Source organism: Anas platyrhynchos, chromosome 2 (genome assembly GCF_047663525.1).
Source record: "Anas platyrhynchos isolate ZD024472 breed Pekin duck chromosome 2, IASCAAS_PekinDuck_T2T, whole genome shotgun sequence".
Classification (NCBI taxonomy): domain Eukaryota; kingdom Metazoa; phylum Chordata; class Aves; order Anseriformes; family Anatidae; genus Anas; species Anas platyrhynchos.
This window is the reverse complement of record NC_092588.1, coordinates 72,507,960-72,530,027: the sequence shown is the minus strand read 5'-3', so window position 1 is coordinate 72,530,027 and position 22,068 is coordinate 72,507,960. Positions and strand designations below refer to the sequence as shown.

The window sequence follows — 22,068 nt, the reverse complement described above, 5'->3', positions numbered from 1 at the left end:
ACAACACCAAAAAGATTCTGGCTTTTTCATGTTCCCAAAATAGCTTGCTAGAAAGATATCTACAAAAATAGACGTTCTAGGTGCGTTCAGCTTTCATCTCAAGCATCATCACAATTCTATCCAACATGGCATTTGCATAAGGGTACATCAAGTGCTACCTCATCCACAGCCCTGTTTTGACAAGGAGCTGAGAACTGGGACCGACTGCAACTGATGGCTTCAAAGCAGTTCAGCACCAGAGGATTCAGGCTCTGGAGTGCGCATGTTCCCTCCCCACCGCCCCATGCACAAATGAAGTCAGATTCCTCTAAGTTGTCTCACTGAAGCCTGATCTAAGAGAAGGTGGCAGTAAGCATCATCACCAAAAGCAAAGCCATCTTGGAGAAACTACTGAAGTGTAAAATAATGTAGTTTCAGATGCTTAAATGTTCAAGTTACTTATTTTTCACTGTACTTCTTGATGGGGGAAAGCAAGCAGCAGCAGCACGTCTTAGGAACCATGCTCCCTTCTCCTCTGTCCCTCGTAGGCAAAGCAGAGGAAGAAGATGAGTCCCTCTGCTCCTCATCCCATCCGTGTTCCTTCTCCAGACGGGTCCCTCTGCTCCCCATCTCATCCTCAGAACTTCCTCCTGTTGCCCTTCTGCAGGGGAGGGCAAGGCTTGCTAGCAGTGCTGGGGAGGGCACGGCACTGCCACTCTTGCCTCCCACACCCTGCCTTCTAGGAATTTCCCAAGTGGCTGCTGCAGGGTTAGGAGCCATAACGCTATTAAACAGTGCATTATCAAAATCTGAAGAAAAAGTACACAAAGTATCCCTGAAGAGAAGGATTATCTTTTTTTTAACCTCTGGAAAAGCATCTGAGGAACACATGGAGGAAGCAGTGTGAAAACTGGCAACTTTGCAAGCAAAACAGTAGGGTTTACTTGCACGTTGCACTCTGCCTACTACTTTAGATTACTGATTGCAGAGCAACAAGTTATTCTCTCCCTAATTGGGTCCCAGTCTAAAATAGTCCTGTTATTTTTAGTATAGTACTTAAGTATCTGAACCGTGGCCTGTACTGCAAAAGCTGGCATGTGTCCCTGGCCATACCAGAAATTCCGATATTAAACAAGAACACACATGCCACATATCTAGGCCAACTTTTGTTCTTCTTCGTTGTCTTTAGTGGGCGACTTTAAAGACTTTAAATGCTAACAGCAGGCCAAAAATGGCACAGGCTTATTCGCTAATGCTGCATTTAAAGCCTCTCTACCAGCTACTGTGTGACAGAGGAATCAACACAGCTAGAAAAGAGCACAGGGCGGGATGGTGGCGGTGGAGGGCTTGATAACATTGACTTTTTTTTTTTTTTTTAATAAATTAATCAATTTGCTCTCAGCAGGATAAGGTATAGATAGAAGGTGAAAATGGGAGTATTTCATTTCTGTTCTGCTTATTACAAGTCTGCACAGGTTCTGAGGCACTGGAAGAGAGGAGAAACCATAAATGTATGCTGCAACTCACCCCTCTTCTGTTCCCTTCCATGCAGCACATATAGTATTGGTAAGTTTCAACTATAAAAGAAACAAAAGGCCTGTGTTAAACATGTTTACACACACACAGAAGGAGGATTATGTAAGCTGTGTCTAACAAACAATATGCTCCTGCAGAAGAAGCAAGAGAAGATCAAAGCAAGACTTGCTTGTCTTTCCAAGTCAGTCGTCCCACTTCCCATCAGAGGGGTGACAACTGTCCTGCAACATAATTCTGAGGCATGAAGAGCAGAATAAGATCTGGAATAGCCTCAGGCTGTTCCAATGAATCTACCTGCCTCGTGAGCTTACTGCCTCTTACCACTGTAAACTCATTTTTGTTAGACAAGGAAGAGGAGGTTTCCATGAGGAATTTAGTCTGCCCTTTTATCATGCATTTTGGAGAAAGGAAGTCAACTCCCTGGAAGAGCTTTCAAGAGAAGATCCTAACCTGAACGGAGACTGCCAGCCAACAAAAATTTGTTAGTGTCTATTACCACTAGACCATCTGTTCTTGAAACTGTACGTTCCTTTTCAGAAGGCTTCTTATTTTATGAACAGTTTTATTATTGTTCACTGTCTCCACTCCATAAGCATCCCCTTATCCAACATGTTTCTAGATCTGGTTATGACACATGACCAAACCTCTAGTTAATCATATGATTATCTAGTCATTTTGGGTTCATCGGTATATTTAAGTACTTTCCGTTTTAAAGAATTCTAGTCTCAGACAGCAGCAGAAGCACCACATATAAAACCTTATACAGCTTCTGAATTATGGCTGAGCTGATCAGAGGCACCAACTAAATGATGTTCTCAAACCCAAATTTGACAAAAACCAGCTAATGTGAAGATTCAACCTTTAGGCATTCACCCATTAACCTTTTCAATGGGCTGATTCTGGATGAAGGAACTCGCCTTTGTATTTTAAGACAGCTTTCTGCCATCGATTGCTTGCTCCCTTATCTCCAGTTTTTAATTGGCTTCCAGTTAATCCTCAGATCCCAGACGTCTAAGTTTTATTGTTGCCTGTACATGACCAAAATGTACATCTTCTCCCCCACCAGCTACACAGGTCATACCAACTCCCTTCAGCTGCGCTACAGTGCAGCACTGAGAAGAGCAGTAACCTGAAGACAGTTATTGCAATACCAAAATGAGTGAAGGCCAAAATTAGTGAAGATGAAGCAAGAGACATTAAAAAGCTAAATAAATTAAAAAAGACCCATTCTATAATCCTACAGCAATAAAATAATGATCAAGGAGGTTAGACCGCTCACCACTTTCTCAAGAAAGCTACAAACAAGAAGGCCAAGACAAACAAACAAAAGCGCTAATACTGGTGATGTTACCAAGGAAAAGAATAAAACAGATCCAGTACTACGTAGATAAAAACATTCTCTCAAATTAGCTGTTTTTGATTAAATTCAGTCATGAAGATGTTTATCAGTTTGGGTTTCTCTTTAAGCTTTAAACCATTAGCAACTATTTTTCAGAGTCCATAGAGGATTGATGAGGTAACAGAGGCTGGAAAAGGTCAAACTACCGTATCTTGAAGAAGTGGGAGGGGAAAGGAGTGGAAAGAAGAACCTGAAGAATGATAACTATTGCTTATTTGCACTAGGATTGCTGTTAAAACCAACTGTTAGCACAGTAAGAAGCAAATAAGAGATCAGAATCAACAAAAAAAAAACTTGATTGTTTATGGGAAAGCCAGGTCAAACCAACTCAACTTCCAACTATGGCAGAACAGTATTGCAGGAACACAGAAACCAGACACAGAAACCTGAAATTCGCCAAAAAAAAAAAAAAAGTCAAAAGATGCAATCCACATCGTTATGAAAAGTTGGGAAAACTGTCACATAGTAAACAACAAAAACAACCATCTTACGGGCAGATTGGAAAGGGATTGGCAACTGTACGTACTTACTCGCTCACATGGCAAGACTCAGAAAATAGTCCGACATACCGAATAACCTCTGCAGAGACCTGCCCTGCTCCCACACTATTCTAATACTAACACTGTAGATAACGAAGGAGAAAATGACACTCATTAAACTCAGGGAAGCTGCTAATTTAGAAGAAACTGCCAGCTTGCTGGAAGACTGAATTCAAAGTAAGTTTTACAAACTGGAAAATTCTCTGTTGAGAAAAAGGCAAATATCATACCGGAATGTATAGAGGAACATATGTGAGAGGCATGAAGTAACAGTTCTGTTCTACTCATAGCTGATAAAGCTTCCAGCATGATGCTGTATCCAGTTTTCAGCAAATTTCAAAAAAAGATCAACTGGAAAGACTCCAAGCAAAAGCAATAGGAACATCACAGAATTAGAAAAACATGACATCTGGGAGAAAAAAAAAAAAAAAAAAAAAAGAATGAACCAGAGTTCTGGAGTTTAGCCAAAGAGAAAGTGAGGGTCAAGATGATATTCTTCAAACATATAAACGCCTGCTGCAAAGAAATAGTAAGGAGTTCTCCATGTCCACAGCTTTCAGAACAAGAAACAGAAAACAGAAAAAGCAACAAAGAAGATTTAGGAAAACATCACTGGGTGGAGTGGCAGTGAGGGTGTGGTGTGAGGGTATTGAGGAAAGAGGAAAGAAAAACACCAAATCAAAATTGCTAAAAGGAAAAAACCAATGAGTCAACAGACAGACTGTCTGGAGAGTATATGGAGTTTCCCTATCACTGTCACCAAACCATGCAAAAAAAAAAAAACAAAAAACAAAAAAAAAACACCACAGCTATACTTCAGCTTTTCATTGACAAGTTGACCTCCCTAAAATCTCCTCTCCAGATCTAGGACTGTGCCGTGCAAGAAATAAGCTTAAAACCAATGTGTTGCATCTCTTTCTTACAAGGACATTATCCAAGAATGAGAATGCCAACAAGGTGCATGCCAGCTGTAACTTTCCAAGCTGAAATACCTTCAAAGAAAGCCAACCCACTGTGAACTGCATGTGTTAAAATATCTTTTTTTTTTTTTTTTTTTAAAAAGTCTAACTGATGTACTTGCCCCTTGACACAAGGACCCAGCTATGTCCCAACACTACAAACAAACCAGAACTTGACAACAAAGAGGCGTGCGGCCAACGCCCCACAGAGAGAACAGCAATGGGAATTTTACTCTCGAGTCTCTATTCTGCAGGACGCAGAACTGAAACACCACTTTGCCTCCACTGCCCTGAACATTTTTTTTTTTTTAATAAGCTTAGCCACAATCCATGAGCTGCAGATCAAAATCATGAGGTTTCACTGGCTGTCAGGTTTTTGACGGGTACAAAGAGTGGTGAAATTTCGTCTTCCAAGGAGTGTGGAAAAAGATCATCTATATATGGCTACTACAGCACAATTAACTGAAGTTAGCACTGCAAGATACAACCCCACCACTCTGCAGCTTGGCATTAACACTTAGCAAACGGGGCTGAAGGTTAGGAGAAGAAGAAAAACCCACACCTCAGTCCTTCCAGTGTTTTTTTGCTCATGAATCGTGAGCACTGAGCGGTACCCATCAGCATACACCAAACCACATTTATATTTGTTCTGTGTAAATCCCTGGGGAATATTTAGGGGAAACAAACTCTGATTAGACATAGCTGCAAGCACTATCATCTTACCCAGCCAATTTTCTCTCCCCAGCTCCCCCCACGTACACCACAGCTTGCCTTCCACCATTTACAGTGATGGAAGTAGCCTGGGACGTGCATTTTACAAATCTCCCAAATCCGCTACCCCTGGGTACAAGACTTTGCTTAGACTTTAACCATGCAACTGGAAGATATTTAAGGAAGCCACAGAGGCTTAAGGGTGGCTTTGGAATTGCATTTGCTTTATATCATACAGTGTCAAAAATAAAGTTATTTGCCATCTTTTCTTGACTACAGCAGAGAAAGATGCTGATTCAGGGAAAAAAAATTTAAGGCTGTTTAATGCAGTTTTTCTTAGATCCACGGACCTGATCTAACCGCTTCTTGCTTTAAGAAATAGGGATTTATGTAAATATCACAGCAACAGCAAGGAGGATCTGCGAGTTGAGATCAGGTTTCTGTGCACAGGAGGGGCCCGCTGTGGATTTACCAGATTAGTGCCGGTGCCCTTCCCTCGCTATCAGGAAGGACTCCCCACTCCCCGCTTGGCATCTTCAGGACTGCCGATACCAGGATCATGGAGCCCTAGGCTGACAGTCTGCAAAGGCAAATTATCAGTCCTTCCTAAAGAAGGCCAGGGCTGGGGGAAAAGAAAATAAACAAAAATCATCAATAGGTGTAGGCATTTAATGTCAAGAAAGCTGAGCAACCATTGCCATTTCCATGCAGTTTAAAGGTGCCATCATCTGCATTCAGACCAGAAGCATTTTTCCTTAGCCACCTCACTGTGTGGTAAACCCTGAGATTCTTGGCTGTCCGAATTGCCACCAGACCACAGGACATGGCAAATAAACATCTACTCAAAAGTGACACTTGTGGTTTAGAGCAGGACTGAAGTCAGGCCAAATTGGAGATGTGAATTAGCTACCTGTATCGCAAGTGGGATGTTTACCACACACTGTGGTATAAATACTCAGATCTCTGCTGCTTTTTTTCTTCTTCCTAACACTTCCTCCACATTTGAAAAGGCAATCATCATCTCAGAGAATTTAATTTCCACAAGCTGGGATGTAGAAGAGAGTGCAGAGCAATGCAGTGATCACACTGGCAGAGCACCGCTCCCAAAAACACAGAGCCCCAACAGGGGCTCCAAGAAAGAGGGCAGCTTTACTCTGAAGAGACGATCAGCTCCTGGCACTGTCAGAGCCATGGCCTGGCCACCCCGTGACTCTCCTCCATCCCAGCTCCCATACACCACATCATCTTCACCCGAGGGCTGTGGGGAGAAGCTTGCTTTACCTTCTCCCTGTCCCTCCAGCACGTAGGAACTACCTACATAACCACGGGTATCAGTCAGATTCCTTCTCCTCTCACATCACTGAGAAATGGGTGCACTGGAAAAGTCAAGTCAGTTAGCAAGCTTGAAGCTGTGTCAATATTGCCTTCATGCCTGCTTTCCGAGGCTCTCAACACGTCGCCCAAACACTCTCCTTTCGAGTAGCTTCCTCTCCTCCCCCCTCCCTGTCTGCTGCTGCAAGCTAGCATGGTGTCTATTTCTTCTTATCCAGTAAGAATGACAGTAAAGTGCCAGGAAACATTTCTAGTTGATGTTCATTTACATCCAAAAAACCACAGTGAATTTATATCCTTAATTATATTTCACATCTTTAGCCTCTATTCAGTTTTTCCTCCCTAACAACAAGATGGCTCAGTCCTTTCTTATTAGATTCCTTGGTGGGGGCAAGGATATTTTGCAATGCTTTCTGCTGGAAAATAGCATTGCAACTCAAAGCTTTCTTGGTTAGATCAGTTTTAGGAAATGCTCCTTGGGCTGCTCTGCTTTGGCTTATACAAATCTGGTTATTTCTACATTGCCCAGACAAGGCTTTAGCTTTTGACTGCCATGCTACAAAATCATCCTCACTGATAAAAAACACTTGCAATCTATGCTGCACTAAGGCAGCTGTAGACTCTTCTAATTAAAGCAGCGGAAAGTCATTAAGATTCATTTAAGCTAGCTAGGGTATTTGGTTCATTTTAAATCGCTAGTGGATTTCAGAGGCAGCACCTCAGGTGCAAGTCCTGAAGGTCCACCGGTTTTCTAGGAACTTCATTCCGTGTTGCAATGGCACCAGGTAGCACCAGTTACCTGGTCACACCAGCACTTCTTAAAAAGGCCACCAGAAGACTGGAAAGAAGGAAACTGAAGTTCTCTCCTTGAGAGGCATGGTTGCAGACAGCTTTAAGGAAGCGCAGGAGATATGCTCCATGAAGGGGCCGCATAATAAAATACAGTCGGAGTACCACTCCACTTACTAATCCAGTGAACTTCAATTGAAACCATGCTGATGATGCACTAAGCCTGACTCGCAAAGATGGATGTTTATCACCTTCAGAGAAGCAATGCGTTCTGCCTTTATCCTTTTCCCTTGCGTTCCCACCTTCCACACTACATCAATTGTCAGGTCTACCTAGCAAACTCCAGCGCACTCCTGATCTCATTAAAGATCCTCCATGAGCAAGTCTCCGATATCCGTAAAACATCCCAGAAGCTCTGTACTTTCTGTACAGAGAATCTATATTCTCTGCCCTAAAAACTTGCTTTGACTTAGTGTCAGCACAGCACACTAACACAGTTCAAAATACAAGTGGAAAACTGCTCCTACTGCAAGATCTTTTCGTTTTTTGGCACACCTACTGCCTTTTTAAGACAGTACAAACTTGCCTGGATTCAGTGAGAGCTACTGGAGATGAGCTCTGTTTTGCCTTCAAGAGGGACTGATGCGGGAAGAGATTATTAATCTTTCAGACATTTCCTCTTCTACTTCACAACATTGCTGCTTACCACCAACTCCAGCTCACTGCAGTTAGTCACCACTGGGGACTTCTGGCAGCTCTCCCAAGGCAGAGATGCACGTACCCCACCCAGCCCCAGACCTCCAGAGAGAAACGGGGTGTTTGGGTAGCAGGGAGGCGGGAGAGCGTGGCCACAGGGCTGCTGTGAGCACGACAGGGACATTGCTGGAGAGCTGCTTGCAGGCAGCCCTGGCTGCAGGATGGGAGGGGGAGCAGAGAAAGCTGCTTTGAGAACCTCCCCTCTTTCCACATGGCAAGCCAGGATTTCAAAGAGTTTGCAAGCTCCTTACACAAAGCACACATTCTTTGTTTGGCCTCAGACAATTAGGGCTGCAGACTCAGAGGATACTCACATACTCACACGAAGAGGTGAAGTAAGAGCAGCTACTGGATGAAAGCATCGCTGCCCACACGGAGCAATGATTTATGGCTCAACCATAGGTTTAGGTAAAAATTCACTCTGACCACATCGCCTGAACACAGATCTGTACTCAAACATTGACTTTAGACGAGCCACAGTTCAAAAAAAAAAAAAAAAAAAAAAGAGGAAAGTCCCATGGATGCTTCTCTCTGGCTGGGTAAGTCCTCCCGCTGAATCACTGCCAAAGTCATTACAGAAATGACACGGCTAAAGTCAAGCAGACAAGCTGGCTACATCTCCGTTAAGAGGAAGAAACCTGGCGTTTGTATGCAGCCATGCCAGTGCGCCCATAAAGCTACTTCTGTCATTCGTGACTTCCTTCATCTCCATAGCCCAAAATCCGAATACAGAAACATGAAGGGATTGAAGCACTATGAGCAGCATTTACTCTAAAACCTGACCTTAGTCTAGTAGCTGGTAAGCTAGTATAGAGCACCCCAAATACAAGGGGTGGCAAGAACACTGAATGTGCATTTTGCACTCTCCAAATGGTTTTGCAAAAAGACAAAATGTGATCTTAGACTGAGGCAGACCCTTGTGGTGAAGGCTCAAATCAGATCTCTTCCTCAGAGCATCCAAGAGTTTTCATTCAACACTATGGGTACCTATCCTGAAAGACTGAGCTAGTCAACCAGCCCAACATTTTTGGGGTTAAATTTATGGAAAATGCCAGATATAAATGTTTCTAAAGAGAAACAACATTTACCGCTGTGCAATCAAGAAGCTAAGAACCCAAATTCCTGCTCTTCACAAATTCTGCTCAGCAAAACAAAACAAAGCCATGATCTGTCACCCTCCACCAAAAACGATTCCATATTTACAAAGTAACCGAAGATGATTCTTCACTTTTACCACAGGCAAGAATAGTAACTGAAATTACTAAAGAAGCATCTTATTTTGCTGTTCCTTTGTGGGTTTTCTTTTTCATGCTAAAACATATTAGCTTTAGCAAGGCTGAGAAACTTGCAGCCTGTCAAAGGCATCTCCTCAAGAGTTGCAGGAGTTTATGAGCAAGATCTGCTCAACAACCAAGACCATTTCCTAGAAGCCAAGTGGTCATCTCTAATGCCTTTATTTGACTTTTGCTGTAGAGACCCCTACCCAAAGGAGCTGAGTGGCTGAACCAGCTCACATGCAACCCTGGGACTGTGAAACTCCAGAACAGTGAAGATGTTACAGGAAAAAAAAAAAAAAGGACATTTTGGCCAGTGACCCTGAGACAAGCACATTTTACCAGAATGGGCAAGTCAATCCAATCTGCAACGTTCCTCATAGCATTGAGGTAAGTATGAACAACTATTACGCTCAGTATTTCTCATAATATGAATGACGATGGATTTATTACCAGTTACTTCCTCAGTGTTTCTGATTTATGATGATCATATAATAAGATACAGCCACACATTACTTGCATAATCTTCCGAAACTGCGGATGTGCTATTTTTCTTTTTGAAGAGTACAAAGCAATAGTAACATTTGTGTTATGGCTGAGTTGCTCAACCAAAAATCCCCACCTAGCACTGACACATTTCACGTTCATTTTAAGAAGGCAAAATGCATGTCAGTTTTCCAAAAAAGACCGAAATTAAGACACTGTCACTCAGATTCACATTTCTGGGCTGTATGCAGATCAGACACACAAGGTTAACTCAAGTTCTTTTCTCTAAACCCACACCCACTGAAAAATAAAAAGACTCCCTTCCATAGGTAATCCTTGCAAATTCAGCCAGCCTCTGGAGATGCTGCAGAAAGCCAGATCTAGTCAGCAGTTTGTTTGCTTGCATAGCTCTGTAACATTTGTTGAGATTCACAGGGGGTGGAAAAAAACCACAAACCTATATTGGGGCTTCAGAAAAAAAAAATCAGAAGGCTTCCCTGGCTGAGCTGGCTCAGCAGCAAGTCAAATACTGAAAGAAAAAGGAGACCTATTCTTCCATTTTCTATTTCCCATTTCTTCCCTTCCTTTTCTTGGAAGGACGCATCTCTTTGGCTGCCCCACTGCATAATTTCAAAAGCTGATCCCATTCTCTAACACAGAAGAAAACCAATTCACAAAAAAAAAAAAAAAAAAACAACACACACAAGCATGGTGCAGCTCTCTACCTGGTTTGGGATTCAGCCATGAGAACGCATAGCAAATGAGCAAGATGGCACAAGATAAGAGATGTGTTCTGGCAAAAGCGACTTCATCTTTCAGTGAGCTCTTGGCATTCCTCACACCTTTTGCCTCTTTTCCAGGGGAAAAGCTTCTTCAACCTTTTCACATCTGCAGATTTTTCACAACAGAAATTTGCATTTCAGCTCTCTAAAAAAGGATAAAAGTGACTCGTATCACATCTGGCTGCACACTAGCCCCATGAAGCTGTGCTGAGAGCTGCCAAATTGACCTGATAGGTTACTTCACATGATCTAAAGAACGTCATCTTAGCTCATCTTATTTTAAATCAGATGGACCTTGGGAGCAAACCTTGTAGGAGCTGGACTGCTGGACATTCAGAGGTCAAGAAGTTCTCAGAGAAGAACACAAGCAAATCTGAAAGGCTGTTTGTCACAGCACCAAACTCCTTCTGTTGCTTCGCTTTTTAACATCACCCATTTTGCAAACACCCATGAGAACTTCCCCAACTACTGGGAACAGGAGTTGAACTACTTGCAAGTAAAACAGGATAACTCATATGTTTACTAAAATTAGCTAAGGTTAAGAGGCTAAGACTAGCGAAGCATCTTGCAACGTCATTCTCTACCCAAGACAGTATCAGCAAAACTATTTTATTTTATTTTTTTTTAAAAAAAAGGTTACCTGATGATAACTGAAAGTGTTGTCACACACCTGAACTCAGCGTGTCATGCACAGCATCAGCTGAAACATCCTTTGCAACACTTCTCTGACTTTCGAATTGTTAACAATGAATCCACCTTCGCTAGCAAGGAACTCCACAGATTTTTTCCTGACCTTTTTAATGTCATCTCCAGAACAAAAAACGCACATTGAATACAAAACAAGCCTCAGCACACCCTGGAGATGCTAGCAGCCCAAAGAGCATTTGCACTCCCTGCAGTTCACCTCATAGCCTCCTTGTTCCACTCCCATTAAGCCTTTTCAAAAAGAAAAACAATGTCTCCTCTGAAAACATACATAAAAATGTCATGACTATTGATAATGCTATAATATCCTACCAATTAATAATACCAAAACCTATCAGTTTATGAAAGTCACATATAATCTGTGATTCTATTTTGATCAGTCATAGAGAATAATAATAGGCTATTTTGATCGCTTACCCCTTATAGGGCCTTCACTAAGAACCATCACTTAAAAACTGAAGCTAGGTATCCAGAAGCCAGGACAAAAAAACAAACAAACAAACAAAAAACACACACACACACAAACACACACACACTTTCAGCCTAAACTTTTTGAAGTTTAGGATTCAAGGATGATACACTTCATCACAAAAGAAAATAAAGCCAAGGCTTAAAGTTGATGAGCTTTTCCATAAATTGTTAAAAACACATGCGTTGTGTGTCTAGAGTATGGATCTTGACATTGAATCTGCCTCCAGCGTGAGGCAAATTTAGTGGCAAGTAGTATTCTGCTCTTACAATTATCCTGCACAGATGCTTTCCTCTGGGAAACTGTTTACTACACTCCTCACTGTGACCAAGTACAGTAACTGGAACATCACAGTTAAAGCAAGACAAGAAAAATAAAGCAACCTGACCCACTGCAAAAGTGTTTGCTGGCACTTGAGCCTTTGTTCTGTAAAATATCAAGGCTTGAATTCTGACATAATCCCCTGACATCTTGGATGATGTCAGCACAAGCAGCTATTAGAATGAAGAATGATCGCCCACAAGACATTAATTCGGGAATAATCAATGGCCTTGTAATACATATTCCTCCCTTAACATTCTCCTAAATGGACTTAAATACATTTGAGCCAGAAGGGAAAGCAAGCCTTTTAGGAAAGGCTTTGGCACAAATCTAAGATATCACAAGCTTCTGAATTTTTAGCTTCTCAGGCTCCCTGAAGTTTGTGCTTTGATAGAATAAAAGCTACTTATTCCTTTTCAAGGATGTTCAGAGCTTTTAGCAATACACTAAGCAAGACCAACCTGTAGACTTAATACTTCCCCCCAGTCCTTCTCTCTTCCCCCTTTCCAAATTCCCATTTAAGAGGAACCTTCTCCTATCTGAATTTCTGCCCCATAGTTTGGCATAGATGAACATCACGGGGTAAAAGGAAACAAGAAAGGTCGCGCCCCTCTCCCCCCCTCGTTTACTCCCCCACATTTATTTTGACTCTTGAAAACTTCTAGCCCAGTCCCTTCTAACATGCTTCTATATTGTCCTACTGTTTTCTATTAAAATTGAGATCTGGAAAAGTTTTCTATCAGCTTTTCCTCTAGAAAAGGATCCAAATCCCTTCTGCCAGTTAGTTCTGAAATCTGAAGCACTCTACGAACACATGAAGCACACAGATATATAGTCCAGCTGCAACCCCCGATCAGGAATATGTTTAAGGGTCCATCTGTTCTGTAACAGAAACATCCACGGTGAAGCAAATTCAGGTAACATTGCAAGAATTCTGTGCCCCGTTGTTTCAAAAAGGACACTAGTGCTTGAAGATGACCTTGAAATAAAGTTAATCAAAAGGAAAAAAAAAAGCTTTGGAAGCTTACTCTGTGCTACAGACCAACAAAATGAGTTCTGATAAAGCTGCAGCCACTTGATCAAGTCATCAAAAACACAGAATTTAGATCTCAGGCATTGAAAGCAGTCTCCAAGTGTTCATCAAGTGCTAATCTCCACCATGAAGTCTCTATGGACTTAGAGATTCTCCCTGCTTATTGATTTTCTCACCAGGGATACATAATAGAAGAATGATAGTGGTGTCATGGAGTATTATCCACCCTTACTTATCTGCAGCCTTCGGCATCCACAGGATTGGCTTCATAGCAACCATTCATTTTCTCCAATCTATCTACCGACGCAAACTCTGCACAGTAAGGGTGAAGGAAGCATAGGAACTGTGCTCCACATTTACTTTGCAAAGAAACGTAGAAATCCCTACTGCCCCTCAGTAGAAGAGCCCCTTCCCACCCTGCTATAGGTTTACTCAAACTGGATGGCATGGCATTTCCTCTAGGGTTCGCCTGAGAGGAAAGTCATTTCCTATTTTTGTCCTGTTGAGAACTAGAAGTTGGCATTGGTCAAGGCCGGGAAGAATCAGATGCCAGTTCGCTAGTGGTTTAACCAAACATATGTTTACAATTACTCCATTCACCATGACCTGCCTGTGTAAAACTGCCTTTTTGGAATTTGCCCATGCTCATTGGCTTTGGCCTCTGAAAAAAAGCTGAAACAGACTCGCTAAGAAATACACTCTTAAGTTGACCAACAAGACCATCCAAAAGTTAATATTCTAATCATTAACACAACTGTTGGGCATTAAGATCAATGTATCGGCTCTACTTGTTGCTGTTGGCCTACAGGCAACAGCTCAGCAGCAAGAGGGTTAGATAATGGGAAAACCATTTGCAGTCTTCCCCTGTAGTCCAGCACAAGAATATAGCAGAAATAGGACACTGCATTTCTTTCTCAGATACTCTATAACATCAGCCCACAAAAACAGAACACAGACGGTCACAATGTTCCCTGTAAACTTGTCTAAGGCACTCATCACCTCTACGTCCACAGACCACAACTATCAGCATAGTCCCAAAGCATCAAGAAATGCATCATGTAATCACTTGCCAGAAATGACTTAAAGGTTTCTGAAAGGCTTGGGGAAGGAAGAAGTCCCTCACGTTAATTTACTGTATGACTTGCAGTTCAGTTCCTATTATTTGACTTGCTGCTTTCAAATGTGTTGCCAGAAGGTTGAGGGAGGTGATCCTTCCCTACTCAGCTCTAGGGCCACATCTAGAGTGCTGCATACAGGTCTGGTTTCCCCAGTACAAGAGAGACAAAGGACATACTGGAGCATCTTTGATATGAGAAAAGGCTGAAAGACCTGCTTTTTCCCTGGCTTTTTAACCAGGGAAAAAGAAGGCTCAGGGCAGATCTTACCAATGTGTATGAACACCTGTCTAAATGAAGAAGAGGAGGCAGACTCTTCAAGGAATGAAGAGTCACTCTTCTCAGCAGTGACCACTGACAGGACAAGAGGCAATGGGAACAAGTTAACTTATATGAAATTCTACCTCAACGCGAGAAAACACTTTTCTACAGTGAGGGTAATCAAACACTGGAAGAGGTTGTCCAGAGAAGATGTGGAATTACTAAAAACACAACTGTTCATAGTCCTACTCTAACTGACCCTGCTTGAGCAGGAGGGTTTAACTAGATGATCTCAAGAGGTCCTTTTTAACCTCAACAATTCTGGGAAATTTGATAGAGGGAAAAAAAAAAAAAAATATGAGCATTTTTTCCAGTTAAGTTTGAGACCATGTCTTTTCCCACTTTGTCCTTCCCCACTTCACACTTTTTTTTTGTTTGTTTTTTCCAGATAGAATAAATAAGATTTCTCTCAAGTTGTGAGGTATATTCGCTTGGACTCCTAAGTTGTGGAGTTGTGTTCACAGCTTCCTGTAGAAACTCATATCATTAGGCATCCACAGTACAAATCTATGCTACTGGATAAGGTCTCCTACTCTGCTACAAAGACCACTCATTTAGAATATCCACTCTTTATGATGGTCAAGTTTTGATTTAGCCATTCAAGAATGGCAATATGCATGTCACTAATATATATAGCTAACTGGGATGCAATCAGTAAGTTTCATTAGAAGTTCTCTTGGCTTATAACGGAACATTAATACTGTTTTGAAGAACTCATGTGATTCATCATATCTACACTTCTTTTCAATTCACACACAAGTCTCTGGGCCTTTCCAGTGCAAGTTGTTTACTTGTTCTTTACCTGAAGAACACACTCAGCCTGCTTTCTCCTAACAAGGAATGCCTCACCCCTTGCTCTACACCTCATACTGTAGTAAGAGCATCTTCCAGCAAGTTTTCAAGTTCACTGGCTCTTCACCATTACATACAAATCACAAAATTGTAAAATGGTTTGGGTTGGAGGGGATCTTAAAGATCATCTAGTCCAAGTCCCTTGCCATGGGCAGGGAGGGATACCTTCAACTACATCACGTTGCTCAAAGCCACATCTGACCTGACCTCAAGCACTAACAGGGAAGGGGCATCCACAACCTGAACAACCTGTTACAGCACCTCATCACCCTCATAGTCCCTCCTCAACTTTCTTATAAGCTCCCTTTAAGTATTGAAGGTCTTCTGGAAGCCTTGACAGCAACTTGAGTATGAGTCAACAGCACGCCCTGGCAGCCAGAAGGGCCAACCATACCCTGCAGCGCATTAGGCACAGCATGGCTACTTGGTTGAAGGAAGGGATTGTCCCACTCTGCTCTGCTGCTGCAGCCTCATCTCAAATACTGTGTGCAGTTTTGGGTGCCACAGTATAAAAAAGACATGATGCTATCAGAAAGTGTCCAAACAAGGGCTGCAAAGATGGTGAAGGGCCTAGAGGACAAGACATATGAGGAGCAGCCCCCTGGTTTGTTCAGCCCCGAGCAGAGCAGGCTGTTGGTTTGTTCAGCCCCGAGCAGAGCAGGCTGAGGGGAGGCCTCATGGCGGCCTGCAGCTCCCTCAGGAGAGGAGCGGAGGGGCAGGCGCTGAGCTCTGCTCTCTGGGGACAGCAACAGGACCCGAGGGGACGGCATGGAGCTGGGACAGGGGAGGGTCAGGCTGGGGGTTAGGGAAAGGGTCTGCACCCAGAGGGTGGTCGGGCACTGGGACAGGCTCCACAGGGATGCACTGAGCCTGATGGAGTTTAAGAAGCAGTTGGGCAACACTCTCATCCATATGGTTTGATTTTTGGATATTGCTGTGTGGAGCCAGTGGTACTCAATTATCCTTTTTTAGTTGAAAGGAGTAAAGACTCTAAACTAAAAAAAAAAAGGTAGATTTAGATTAGATATATGGAAGAAATTCTTCATGAGGTTGGTGAGGCATTGAAACAGGTTGCTCAGAGAAGTTGCGGATGCTCCATCCCTGGAAATGTTCAAGGCCAGGCTGGATGGGGCTTTGAGCAACGTGGTCTAGTGGAAGGTGTCCCTGCTCATGGCACTGGGTTGGAATTAGGTTATCTTTAAGGCCTCCTCCAAGCCAAACCATTCTATCACCCTCTGATTCTATGATCCTTGTGGTTCCATTCCAATGCAGGATGATATTGAATGATACTTCTCTTTTCCAGGCTAAATGATCCCAGCTCCCTCAGCTATTCCTCACAGGAGAGGTGCCTCAGCCCTCTGATCATTTTTGTAGCACTCCTCTAGACCCAGTCTAACAGGTCCCTGTAGTTCTTGTGCTGGGAGCCCTGGAGTTGAACACAGCACTCCAGGTGGGGTCTCACATGAGTGGAGTATAGGTGAGTGGAAAAAAATGCACCTGCTGGCCACACTTCATTATATGCAGCCCAGGATACAATTGGCTTTCTGGACTGCTAGCACGCACTGCCAGCTCACATCTTTTTTTTTTTTTTTTTCCTCACCAATATCCCCAAGTCGTTCTCTACTTGGCTGCTCTCCATCCATTCAACCCCAAACCTGTACAGATACCAGGGATTGCCCTGACCCAGCTACAGCACCTTGCACTTGGCCATGTTGAACTTTATGTGCTTCACATGAAAGTTGCTGTCCTTCCCTGCTACAGACATCAGGGAAGACAGAACAGTTCACAGGGGCACTTCTCTAAATAAGGGTTTGGATTTGCCATTTTCCGTCCTGACACCTGCATACATTTGGGCTGCATGAGCTGAACCATCCTAGGAAAGCAAGAGGGAAATGAGTTTTCAGGCAATGGGTGCACATCAGTGTGAACGCGAAGCTCTCTTAAAATGAAAATTTCAAGATAACTTGGCAGTGGTGAAATCTCACTTCATGAATCCTTTAAGCTTCAGTGCTCCTGTGTACATCCCGAGTCCAAAAGCTGCTAGAAACCACAACAACCACCACTTCCAAATGAATGTACTTCTATGAAAAATGTAGCACCTGTCTGTCTCTCACATCAGATATCTGCTAAAAAGACAGTGCCCAAGGGAACAAAGCATGCCAGGAAAGGGTTTGTGCAGTATATACAACCAGATCTCAAAGTCAGGGTATTCTGGTTATTTCCATCATTGAAGAGATTAACAGTCTGCTTGTAGACAGGATGCATCACCCCGATTAACAACTTTCTTTTATGCAGTCCTCAGAGTGGATCCTGGCTTCCTTGGATAGTTCTCCCCCCATCCACAACACAAGACAGGAGTCACACTCAGTTAGTAGAACTGTTGTCAGGAAAGATCATCCAATTCAACAGATGGCAGAACAGGAAAGACCTGGCACAGGATGAGTTCAGAAGTACACAGCTCAACAAGTGTAAGAAAAGAAAGGCAGTGATACAGCATCTGTATACTCGGTAAAACCACAAGTTTGGGAGAACAATGATGGGAAACAAGACTACTTTGCCACAACTAAGCTTAGATAAAGTCTTCTCCTGACCAGCAGGCAGTACAAGGATAAATAAAGTTCAATGCTCATGTAAGGATTCCTTGGCAACCTCTTAGTTCCTAAAAAGATATCGGAGGTTCACCTTTTTAGAAAAGGATCTCCATTCCCAGATTTCCCTAGCCGAAGAGTTGCAACCGATATGTTTTGGACACGTCCAGGAGCAGATCTAGGTTCCAAGAAAAACAATCCTTCCTTCGTAGCCTGCTCTCCTACTGAAGGAGACTTAGGTAGTCACCCTGTAACCAAGCCATTTGGCAAATGTCACACAATCCTGAGAGAGGCAGTGGTCTCAGGAGTTACCTTCCCTGTTTGTGAAAGCAGTGGGCTTGGTGGGCACACACAAGGAATGCTACCCTGTGAATATGCACCAACGTCCTCATAGTCAAGAATCCTTTAGAAATGCTGCCGACAAAAATGGTTTAGTCAGAGCTCACGGCATATTCAACAAAGGAAATGAATCATAAGACAAACCCAAAGAAAAGTAGGCTTCCTTAGTCCTAGTGTTCACATAAATGTAGGCTTAAAATGAAGAAAAGCGCTTCCCTTGTCCCACTAATAAGTTCACATAGAGGTTTAGAATAAAAAGGCCCAGGAACTCAGCAGGACTGCCACAGCCCATTCAGGTCCAGAAGCCATTCCCAATAGTTTTTGCTTGAAACCAGCCCAAGCAAATCTCAGCCTTCGACAGCATACCAAGCAGAAACTGGCAAGTTTTTTGCACCACAGCGTTTGCTGTAGCCACCAAGATTTGTGCCTGAGCAAATACTTATGTGCATCCTAAAAATGCATACCACTGGTCATCCAAAGGCACCCCCTCAACCTGCCCCCCAAGCTTCCAGCACTACCCCGTCTCTAAAGATGGGCTCAAGTCCCCCCCGACACCCCACCTCCCGCAAGAGAGCTCAGCTGGTCTAAGGAAGAGTTCTGCCTACAAATCTGTCCTCGTTTGGCATATCGCTGTAAGCCTCTACACCCGACGTGGTTGGGGCTATGACAGAAGGGAGAAGAGGCGTGACAGCACGGTCCCACCCGGTGTGACACTGCTCGGGAGCCCCCTGCCACAGCTATGCACGCAGGGGGAAGCTGCCTGTGCCTCGCAGTCTAGAGGGACATCTGCTAGTTTGGTACTGTCAGAAAACAAACTCCCAGTGCAATACTCTCCTGCTGCTGGCAGAAATGGCACATGACCCAGCTATGCCTTTCCTCTGCCAGCTGGGAACTCCCCGCGTTGGAAGAATCCCTTTGCCAGAGAGATCCAGATACTTTTAGCCCATTTACACCCAGCAAGACGCTGAGAACACGACCGGAGATTTCTAAAAACCTTTGTGACAATTCTTGCTGGAGTCTTTTAAGTACTTGCAAGATTGAGGGCTGCAAACATTTTTTCTCATTCACCGAGCACACGGTATATAGCCTTACGCAGAACTGAGATGCAGAGATCCATTTCACATTTAGGCAGTACTTTTGGACTACGTAATAAAAATCTATAGAAATACACTACTGAAATCCAGGTGTGGTCATATCTGAGGATGAAAGCCAACTCTCACAGCAGTAAGGGAGGGGATATTTTGATTAACAAAACCAAGGGAAACCATGGAAGTACGACAAGATCTTTAATATGTAGCCAGGGCAAACAAGACCTACTTTAAGAACAAATAAAGTCCAAGAGAAGAAAATAAATCAGAGTATAACATGGTGAAATGATCACCGGAGGCAAGCGTCAGGGTCTGCTGCTCTGTCAATTACTGCTTAGAATAAGGCTACCAAACATTGCTCTTCAGGCTTTATTGTTTGCGTTGTGCAGAATTTTAAAGAGTCCTGGTTCAGAGGAAGCAAGCCCAAACAGCCTTGATACCAGCATAAAACTGCACAGAAATAGCCGGAGGAGTACAGCTCTTGCAGAGCCCTCCCTCTTCTGCTTCGCTGTTAGGTAAGCCCTCCAGAAAGAGGAGTGCAGCACGCACCGAGCATCCTGCTGACCCCAGCACCCCTCCCCTGCCCCAGCACCATCACGAAGCACAGACAGGGCTGTCACTTAAAGTTTCCAGCGTATTTCCTTTTTCCAAGCAGGTTTTCTAACCTCCATATGCTTTTTTTTTTTTTTTTTTTAAACCTGTCCTCATAACTCACTCCTTTTAATCCTAGGATTAGCCTTGTTGCCCTTCTCCGTACCTTTTCTAGTGCAGTAAGTACAACTAGCCTCTAGATGCAGGAATAGATCGACTTGAAGCGTTCAGGCATCGTTGCGATACATCCCACAAAGCCTTCGCTAACGTGAGGAACTGCTCAGCACCTTTATGAAGCAACACAATCTACCCGAAGGTGGTAGCTACCCACGTCCCTCATATCCCCCCTCTCACCGCTTAAGCACGGGCTGTTCCCCCCCAAATTCACTCCTTCTTTTGCAAAGGGAAAAAGTAAGCCACGTTCTTAGGGCCGTTTTAGAAAAACCCGATCAGTGCTGCTTTGACATACCAGCAACACATGTTCCCGTTTCAACAAATAGGAAGGTTTTCGGCAGACCACCACTTCAGATGGAGTGGGGCTCCGGGCTTGCTGAATCAGCACTTTCCGTGCTGCTGGCAATACAGAGCTATGCGAGGCTTCAAAGCAGAGCGGGGAGGGGTGGGGGGGGAAGAGGACGGGGGGGGGCACTTAAGCAGCAGAAGTGGGCAAGAGGATTTCGCAGGAGTTCATCTGCCAAAGCAATTAACTGCAAACTGCTCGTACGGAGGAGATGCCCCGGCGTGGGTCCCAGCTCGCAGCCACACGAGGGGAGCGCGGTGCGTGCAGAGCTCTGGCCCCAAAACTGGGGAGCAAGGACCCCCCCTACCCCCCCTCCCCGACCCCAAAACCCTGCCGGGGGTTCCCCCAGCACTCCCCACGATCCCACGGCGGGCAGGCAAGGAGCCGGTAGGAGAGCACAGGGCTCCCAGCTGCCGCCACGGCTTTGCAAAGCACGGGAGCAGGAAGGTGGCAGCACCCCGGGGTGGCACTTGTGCGGGGTGCCCAGCGGGGATCCCTCCCCCGGGGGGGGGGAGCAAAAAAATGGGAAAACCGGGTAGAAGGAAAGCGGAGAAGGGGGTGAAGAGACTTTTAGCAGCACGGCCAACAGCCGGCGGGGCAGAGCAGGTCCCCAGCCCGCCTCCCGCCGGGGGGCAGCGGGGGAAGGAACCAAGGGGCCGCGGGCACCGCCGGGCACCCCCAGCCCGGCCCCGGGGGCTGCCCGCGGGCACGGGGCTCGGCGGCCCCAGGAAAAGGAAGTTTGCTCCCCTCCTCCTCCTCCTCCTCCTCCTCCTCCTCCTGCTGCTACTGCTGCTTTCCCCGGCCTCCACCACCGAGGAGCCGGAGCCGGCGCCGCCTCCCGGCCCCCCCCCAGCGCCCCCCGACCCCTTACCTGCAGCGCGGCCGGCCGGCACCCCGCCCGCCGCCACCCCGACAAGTTTCGGGCCGGAGGGAAAAGGGGGTCGGGAGCGGGGGAGTGGGAAGGCGAGCTCTCAGAGCCGGGCGCCTCCAAAAAAAAAAAAAATAAATAAAATAAAACAAAATAAAATAAAAAAATTCGGAACCAGAAAAAAAAATAATAATGATAAGATGTTTATATATAATATATAAAATTAAAAACACACCCAGCGCGCACGGGGACGGCTACGCCTCCGCAAGGCGGCCCCGGGCTGCGGGAGGGACCTGCGGGGAAAACTTCTGCCCGCCCGCTCCTGCTGCTGCCGCTGCCGCTCCTGCCGCTGCTCCTCCTGCTCCTGCTGCTGCCGCCGCCGGCTCCCGGTGCTAACGGCCCCCCGCCGCCGCCGCGCTCCCGCCCCGCGCCCAGCTGACTCCGGCCGGCCCCGCCCCGCTCCCGCCCCCGGCCCCGCCGCACGCAGCCGCAGCCCCGGACCCGGCCCTGGACCCGGCCCCGGCCCCGGCCCCGGCCCGGCGCGGGCAGGGGGCGGCCGGCGGGTGTTGGGGCTGAGGGGGGCTCTGCTGCAGCGCCCCGGGGTGAGGGGGGTCGGGGCTCTCTGCCCTGTGAGGAGAGTGAGGCGGCAGGTTGTCCCGCCGCCTGCTTCCTTCTTTTTTTCTTTTTCTTTTTTTTTTTTTTTGAGGGGTCCTGAG

The 22,068-nt window shown here is 45.1% G+C and overlaps 1 protein-coding gene across 7 annotated transcripts in view; it reads right to left on the bottom strand.

Moving 5' to 3' along the window:
• The window catches only part of GRB10 (growth factor receptor bound protein 10), a 148,475-nt gene extending 126,684 nt beyond the window's left edge, over nt 1-21,791 (bottom strand). The window contains exons 1-3 of one of the 7 annotated variants that reach the window (XM_072034920.1): nt 21,588-21,726; nt 21,356-21,469; nt 1,507-1,556 (exon numbers count right to left, since the gene is read on the bottom strand). The gene's annotated coding sequence lies outside the window, so the exon portion shown is untranslated. Of the gene's footprint in view, nt 1-1,506; nt 1,557-21,355; nt 21,470-21,587 lie in introns of all 7 variants that reach the window. The other 6 variants (XM_072034919.1, XM_072034922.1, XM_072034921.1 and 3 more) reach the window with 6 other exon arrangements.
• Nucleotides 21,792-22,068: the final 277 nt, after the last annotated feature.